The sequence below is a fragment of the Etheostoma spectabile genome, chromosome 14 (genome assembly GCF_008692095.1).
Source record: "Etheostoma spectabile isolate EspeVRDwgs_2016 chromosome 14, UIUC_Espe_1.0, whole genome shotgun sequence".
NCBI lineage: Eukaryota > Metazoa > Chordata > Actinopteri > Perciformes > Percidae > Etheostoma > Etheostoma spectabile.
Window position 1 is genome coordinate 9,412,393 of NC_045746.1, and position 7,455 is coordinate 9,419,847.

The window sequence follows — 7,455 nt, forward strand, 5'->3', positions numbered from 1 at the left end:
CCCAGGTATTCTTATGAAAATATAATTTTTTATTTCATTTGAACAATTTTACTTTTAAAGACTTTTTTGTGAGATCCATGTTTGGGCTGGACTATAAAATGTGTGTATTCACATATCCCAACACACACGCGCACACACACGCACACACACACACACACACACACACTCTCTCTTTGCCCATCTGTTTTGCCTAAAAATCATGTTATTTTTCCCCACAAGGGAATTTCCTGTTACCTTCAATTGCCACCGGATGCGTACTGGCTGGGGAGTCATTAGGTTTCCATTAAAGTCAGTGTGTGTATTTCCACGGATTGCAGAACAACAGCGTTCCGACTGCGTCCCAGCTCCGGCGATCCCCAGCCCTCCAGAGCAGATACGCAGAGCTTCCGTTCTTGTCGAATGCTGGAGTGATCTGCAGCAATTCAGCACATGTCAGGTTGTCGAGCACAGAAACAATATAAAACATCCGGTTAATTTTCAAAATAAAATAGACCATCTCCCTGCACTACACCTTGAAAACACAGCACAGAGTTGTTTCCCCTCTACTCCTCTGGTTGGAAACAAACTGTTGTTGTTTTTGTGGTTCTGTTCTACATAAATTTGCGAGATCTCGTGGGTCTTCGAGACTTCAACCTGGTGGGTGTAGACGGACGGCGCAGCACGAGGCAGACACCCAGCGTAGCCGATCTGCAGCAGTTATGCATCCGGTGGAAAATTGGAGGTTAGGCACTTCGAAGGAACAGCTACCACAAGTGGGGTTTGCTTCATATTTCTACACATTCTATACTTGTGTGCCACTTGACTTTAAGGCTTCTTGAGAAAGCCTTTATCTCTAGTTAAAGCTCAGTGCACTTTGCACAATGGCGCTGTGAGCAGCTCCTCTTGGCCTTTCACACCCACTCTGTCACCCAAGTTTAAATGTCAAGCCCACATTAGCTTGTGAAGCCCTGCATGGATACAACTGGTAGTCTGACAGTCCGGGTTCAGCCGTACACACACACACACGCACAACAATACACACTACATCAACGTTTCACCACACACAAAAACACAACATATATTTGCTTCGAGTGTTTGAATGCTGTGGTGCCTGCTGAAATATTTAATATATGGCATCTCGAAGTCTATTATAGGATTCGAGCAATTGGTTACACATGCACGCACACGTACACACACACACACACACACACACACACACACACACACTTGTCCTAAACCTGTCATAGACCATCCACCTGTCATACGGACACGGCCAGAGGAGGCAGCAGCGATGTGGAACAACAAGGCAGGAGCATGATTCCTCCACACACTCATACAGAACCTCAACACAAACACTGGCTAAACCACACACGTATCCTCTATGGCAGACACCATCTCTCACTTTGACATGGCATCTCATAAGTCAGCTGCCAAGGTAGGGGGGGGGGGAGAAGAAGGGGCGGAGGATGAGTGGGTGGTGAAAGGAGAAAGGGGAGGCAGGTAAAGGGTAGAGAAGGTGGAGAATGAATAGAGGAGTGGTGGAGCATGATAACCCAATTTGTTAGTGGTGGATAAATAGAGGCCTGGAAGGTAAATCACCACGAGGAGAGTAAATGAAATAAGCATTGGGAGAATAGGAGGGAGGGGAAGAAGAGGAGGGGGAATGGGCAGGAATAAACAACCTGGACTAATGTAAATAATGCCAACCGTGCTTGTTGGCGAGAGGCTATATTTCAATATTGAGCATATAAAAAGGCTACAGAGAGGAATTATAACTGCCTCAGACTGTACTTCAAAGTCATAAATCACTCTAGTGTTGCAACTAACCTATTTTTAAGATATGGACAAACATTGTATTGTATTGGGTTGAATCTTTTTTTAGTCAGCAAGGCTTTATCTTTTACTAGGTGTGTGAGTTCATAATGATATTGTGTTTTTCTCTCTACTGCAGTTTCTCTCAACAGCAATGAATGACCATTCAACTTTGTCTAAACTAAATTTATATGAACATTAGGTTAGTTTTTCACATGACTGTAGTCATTTATAATTGTGTTTGGCACAAAATGCACAGTTAACCTTTACAGTCATTTGCTACTCATCTAGGTAGATTACTCTCAAATGCAATTATACACAAGCTTATTGTGGAACTCCACACATTCAAAAATAGAGCAGCCAGCAGTCACAATACCATGTCACACACATACGAGATATAAGCAAATATTTATGTGGTGTTGGTATAAAAGTTGTCAGATGGATAGACTTAGGCTAGATGGAGAACGATTCAATTTCTTCACAATTTGGGAAAAAATATAATAAACAAAATGTAATACATAAAATGTCATTACCGACAATTTGACATCTCCCAGTCCGCCAGAGCTTCTTCTCCTGTCACCTACATTCACTTTGGGAGTGTTAAGATTCGTTAAATCAGACGATACGCAGGCAATTGAATGATATCCCTGAAGTTGTGGTCTTGACCAGTCTTAAAATAAAATAAAATCCTGAGTCCTCTTGATCCGAGACAGATACAAGACAGAGTAAAAAATGTGGTTGATTCCATGACGAGACCTTCAAAAAGTGGTCTTGAGACCGGTCTTGAGTACTACAACACTGCCGCATAGGGAATCCGAATCAGAATCAGCTTTATTTGCCAGGTATGAGGACACATAAAAGTTATAAGTTTAATAAAAAATATTTAAATAAGGAGCATAGTGCAAGGATACTGGGATAAATAGTATTGTGTTATTATATTACAATATGAACAATATGAAGAATGGAAGGTGGACGGTATATGATCCACAGCCTCACGACCGGTTGTCCTTACTGTGAGCAATGGATGCTGGTTGTGAGATATCGAAGCAGATTGTGAGTGGCTGCGTCGTTACCAAACATCTCTCCCTGGTTTCATTGCATGGGAGGATATCAGGTGTGATGTTGATGGAATGGGGTGGCCAGACAGAGACGAGAGATTAGATGACCCCGGAGATACATTTGCAGCAATTTGTTCTTGCACATATTGTACAGTATTTCCTCATATACTGTATGTTTTACTGTACGAGCTTTCTTTATGTACAGTATTTGCGGTTGGCTGGTGTGTACATGCAATGAGAAATACAAGTATAGTGTGTGCCATGGCTGACATCAATACTATTCAGCTGCCTAAATATACAATGTTAGCCACTGGCCAATATTACAGAGTACACGTCATTTGACAAGATGTCTTTGCATTTCGACTGTCTTGGTCCGAGCAATGATAACAGCACATTTTGTTTTGATGGCAATAATTTATTCATTGATGATTTATTTACATTTGAAACATGAGTTACTTATGAGTGGTGTGACAATTGTACTTAGAGTTTTGACAATTGTAAGTTTGTTTCAGTAAATGTCCCTAACCACAAAAAAAAAAACTGAAATAATGCCCTATTATAACTGAACTTCATAAGCAGGCAATACAGCTTTCTTCGAGGAAATCCCATATTACCTATTTAACAATTTGCGCACACAATTGTTTACTCAAGAATCAGTAACACTACTAAATAGATCAAATCTGGTAAGATCTGGAAAACGTCTCTCAGCTTTGACTCTGTGTGCTTTCCAGTTAGGCTCCGTAAAAAAAAAAAATAAAACATGGCTCAGCACTTTATACTTTTTTCCTTGTTCATCAGAGTTGCTTGCCAAAAACCTTCACAGAGAGTACTTTGTTGTGTCCAATTTGCATCAAAATAATGGCCCATAAGGGACGTGCTGCTGAATTAAAAAGGACAATAAATTACCTCTAGATGATCTGCCTCACAGCGTGGGGGACGTATCAAGTGTCTCGCTCTCTCTTTGTTTCATCTCGCACACACAAATCCAGTGTATGGCAGGGAATTATAAACACCCATTCGATATGCAATTGACATTTCATACTAAACTGGTTGAAAGATACCAAGACTAGGATTCAAAAGCTGGGGTTATAGCTCCCTACACATCACTGTGCTGCTGTATCCTCGGGGTATAAGATGTTTGCCATGTACTCTTAAAGCCCCTGGTCCCATTACTGCTGTGACCTGTCTTGCATGTCTTCCTTCTCTGTCTCCCCATCTGTCTAGTCTGTCGCTACTATGTACAAAAAAGCTAAAATGGTCAAACATTATCCCAAAAAAGATACCACATCACCCTAAAACGGTTTTGTTGAGGTGGTATGACTATGTTGTCCTCATCTACTATGTGGTTAGAAAATGATTGGTCAAACCAAGTAAGATAACACATGATGCCCCATTTCCACCCAAAATAATTTTTATTTCTGCTTCTTTTCTTCACTGTAAGAGTATCTCTCTTTCCTCTCTCTGAGTCTCTTCCTCAGATGCTGTAAGCCCTGTGATCTGCGTTGAAGGACCCGGCGAGATCCTCTGTCCCCGCTGTTTGGGCCTGATGAGCTCCTTGACAAACAAAAAAGCTTTTATCCTCCTCGGCTTCTGCTCTCCTCCGCTGGGACTTTTAACCTCAATATTTGAAATGTTTAATGGGAAACGCTGCAAAGAATTTGTAAATTAGCAAATACTCCCTGACAGGAAATGTTGAGGAGAACTAGTGGTGAGTTGTTGTGGTGGAATGAGGGTAGGACCCAAATGCAGAGATGAGGACGGCAGACAGGCAGGCGAGGGTAAACAGGAGTTTAGTAACAAAAGCCAAGGAAAACGCAGGGAGCAACAGGCGCTGGAAAAATCCAGAAACAACAAAAAATCTGAAAGGAAAAAACAGGAAAAAAGTCCAAAAACAGGTCCGGGGGAAGCCAATCCAAAAATCAAGGAAACAGCACAGGGGAATATATTAGGGCTGCATAATTAATCAAATTTTAATCGCTATGACAATTTTGACTTCCCACGATCAAATTTGCGTGATCGAGCGATTATTTTTTTTAAGGCGTCATTTCATAGAACGCTCCGGGTTTTTTGCAAAGCCAATCTACTGCTACTACCGTCTGCTCATGAGCCAGTCAGAGTAGACAACCCCGCGGTATGGCGCAGACCCCGCGTGTAAGCGCAGGCCCCCAAGGGTAGGACAGCCCCCGGCGGGTAGCGCGACCCCGGGGTAAGCGCAGACCCCGGCGGGTAACGAACCAGACCCCGGCGGGTAAGGCGAAGACCCCGGCGTCGTACAGACCCCAGAAGGACGGACCCGCGGTAACGCAGACCCACGGCAGGACGACCGCGCGGAGCCAGACCCGGCGGGTAGCGCAGATCCCCCAGAGGTAGGACAGACCCCGGTCGGGTAAGCGCAGACCCCCAGAGGGTACCGCAGACCCCGGCGGTTAAGGACAGACCCCGCGGTAAGCCAGACCGCCGCTGTAAGCGCAGACACCAAGGGTAATGACCGACCCCGGCGGGTAAGCGCAGTACCCCAAGGGGTAACAGACCCACGGCGGGTAAGGACAGACCCCGGCGGGTAGCCAGACCCCTGAGTGAAGCGCGAGACCCCGAGGGTCATCGCAGGACCCCAAGGTAGGACAGACCCCGGCGGTAGCGCAGACCCCGGGTAAGCGCAGACCCCGGCGGGTAGCGCAGACCCCGGGTACGGACAGACCCCGCGTAACGCAACCCGGGGGTAAGGACAAACCCCGGTAAGCGCAGACCCCGCGGGTAAGACAAGACCCGGCAGCAACCCCGCGGTAGGGAACCCCGGCGGTAAGGACAGACCCCGGGGGTAAGACGACCCCGGCGGGTTAAGGCGACAGACCCCCGGGTGGGTAAGCGCAACACGGATAATCGCCAAACATTCCCTTAAGTGGGCCAACACGAACAAGAGCATTTAGGCGACCAAATGTTCCATAAATTTGATGTAATAGAAAACCACTATCCAGAAAGGGTCAAAGTTTAAGACAAAGCATGGACACACCTCAAACAAATCCCCTAATTACTTTATGTACACAGTCCCCTTCTGAATGAAATAGAAGCAGGTTTGGCTTGACTTTTCGGACCTTAAACTGAAGCCGAAAAGGGATCATGTCATTTGCCCAATCCTTAAAAGGATAGTGCAATGACAAGCACATGATCCTCACTGTCTTCTCGAATGCCAGCTGTATTGAACTGGCAGGTGCTCCCACCTCACCAGGACCAGCGTGGTGAAGGTGCCAACGTGGTGTCAGAGAATTGACACCCTTACTTGTAAAAATAAACTAATCGATTCTGATCTTTGTTCGTTTGCAAAGACAAACTGTTGAAACACGATTGTCATGCGAACATCCCCACTTTGTATGCCTCATGCAAGTGGAAATGATGTCAACCTACATTCTAACTGTTGATATCGCTGTGAGTTTGCACTCATAGTGGTCAATTTGTCCTAGTGTGTTAGTGAGCATTACGCAGTATCATGTGTTTGCATTAAACATATTTAACATCGTACCACGAAGGGGAGGCGTTGGCAGTAGCTCAGTCGAGGGAGTTTGGTTCAGTCCCGTACGGACCAAGGCATGGAGGTGGACTGGTGGCTGGAGAGGTGCCAGCTCACCTCCAGGCACTGCCAAGTGCTCTTAAGCAGGCACCAACCCCCACTGCTCGGGGTGCCTTTCCATGGGCAGCCCCCCTCACTCTGACATCTCTCCTTAGTGCATGTATAGGTACTGAGCATGTGTGTGTAATTCAGCCTGTGTGTTTACAACAGAGTGTAATTGTAATTTCCCCTGAAGGACTAATAAGGATACATTATTATATAAAAACAATGTTTTGTTAAAGTGAAATATTACCACGGTTTAGCCTAACCAAGATAGCTCTAAACCTCGTCAACATTTTCCAGAGGTCACAGAACAACTTCTTCTGATTCTTCTTGTGTTCTTCTCTGACTATATAGCCAGAACTAAAGCTCTGTAGAACACTGATTTGTTTGATACTGCCCCGAGCACCACCCATACTATTTGTCTGCTGTTGAACTGTTTTTAAAAACAATTCCTTGGATTAGAGATAGATTTTTATTCAAGGTCCTCTACATTGTTTCCTGGCTTTTGACCACATCTTATGGTCTTCACGAATGAACCACAAGGCAAAAGACAAACATTCATTTTCACATAAATCTTTCGCACAGCCTGTCCCACAAGCTGGTCCATGGCCGTTCTGCTGTTATTGTTTTTTTAACAAAAGCTGACGCTAATTAAAACACACCTTTAGCAGTTACTTTAAAACATCAAACCAAATCTGGCCGCATGCAATGCAAACATTTGCTTAGTTACGCCAAACCGAAAAGACAGAATTGTCAGATTTGCCGACTTTGAGACAAAGACATTTTCACCCAACCAAGAGAGTCGGCATATTCACTGTGAATCCGGTTGTTGTATGTGGCGTGTTGGTAACCTGCTTTAAAAATCTCATCATATTCATTGTTTTGCTAATGTTAACCTATGATGTATAGAACTTTTTCCCTGACTTTCTCAGGCTTCATGTGAAAAAAACTGTACTTACTTCAAACTTTACTTCAAACTGTAAGTAAAAAAAGCTATAT

General features: G+C 44.4%; 1 long non-coding RNA gene across 1 annotated transcript in view; it reads right to left on the bottom strand.

Moving 5' to 3' along the window:
* Positions 1–3,230, bottom strand: part of LOC116701732 (uncharacterized) — a 17,395-nt gene extending 14,165 nt beyond the window's left edge. Inside the window, exon 1 of the long non-coding RNA XR_004334996.1 lies at positions 3,095–3,230. This is a non-coding gene — a long non-coding RNA (uncharacterized LOC116701732). The remainder of the gene's footprint in view (positions 1–3,094) is intronic.
* Between the last annotated feature and the right edge of the window lie 4,225 nt (positions 3,231–7,455).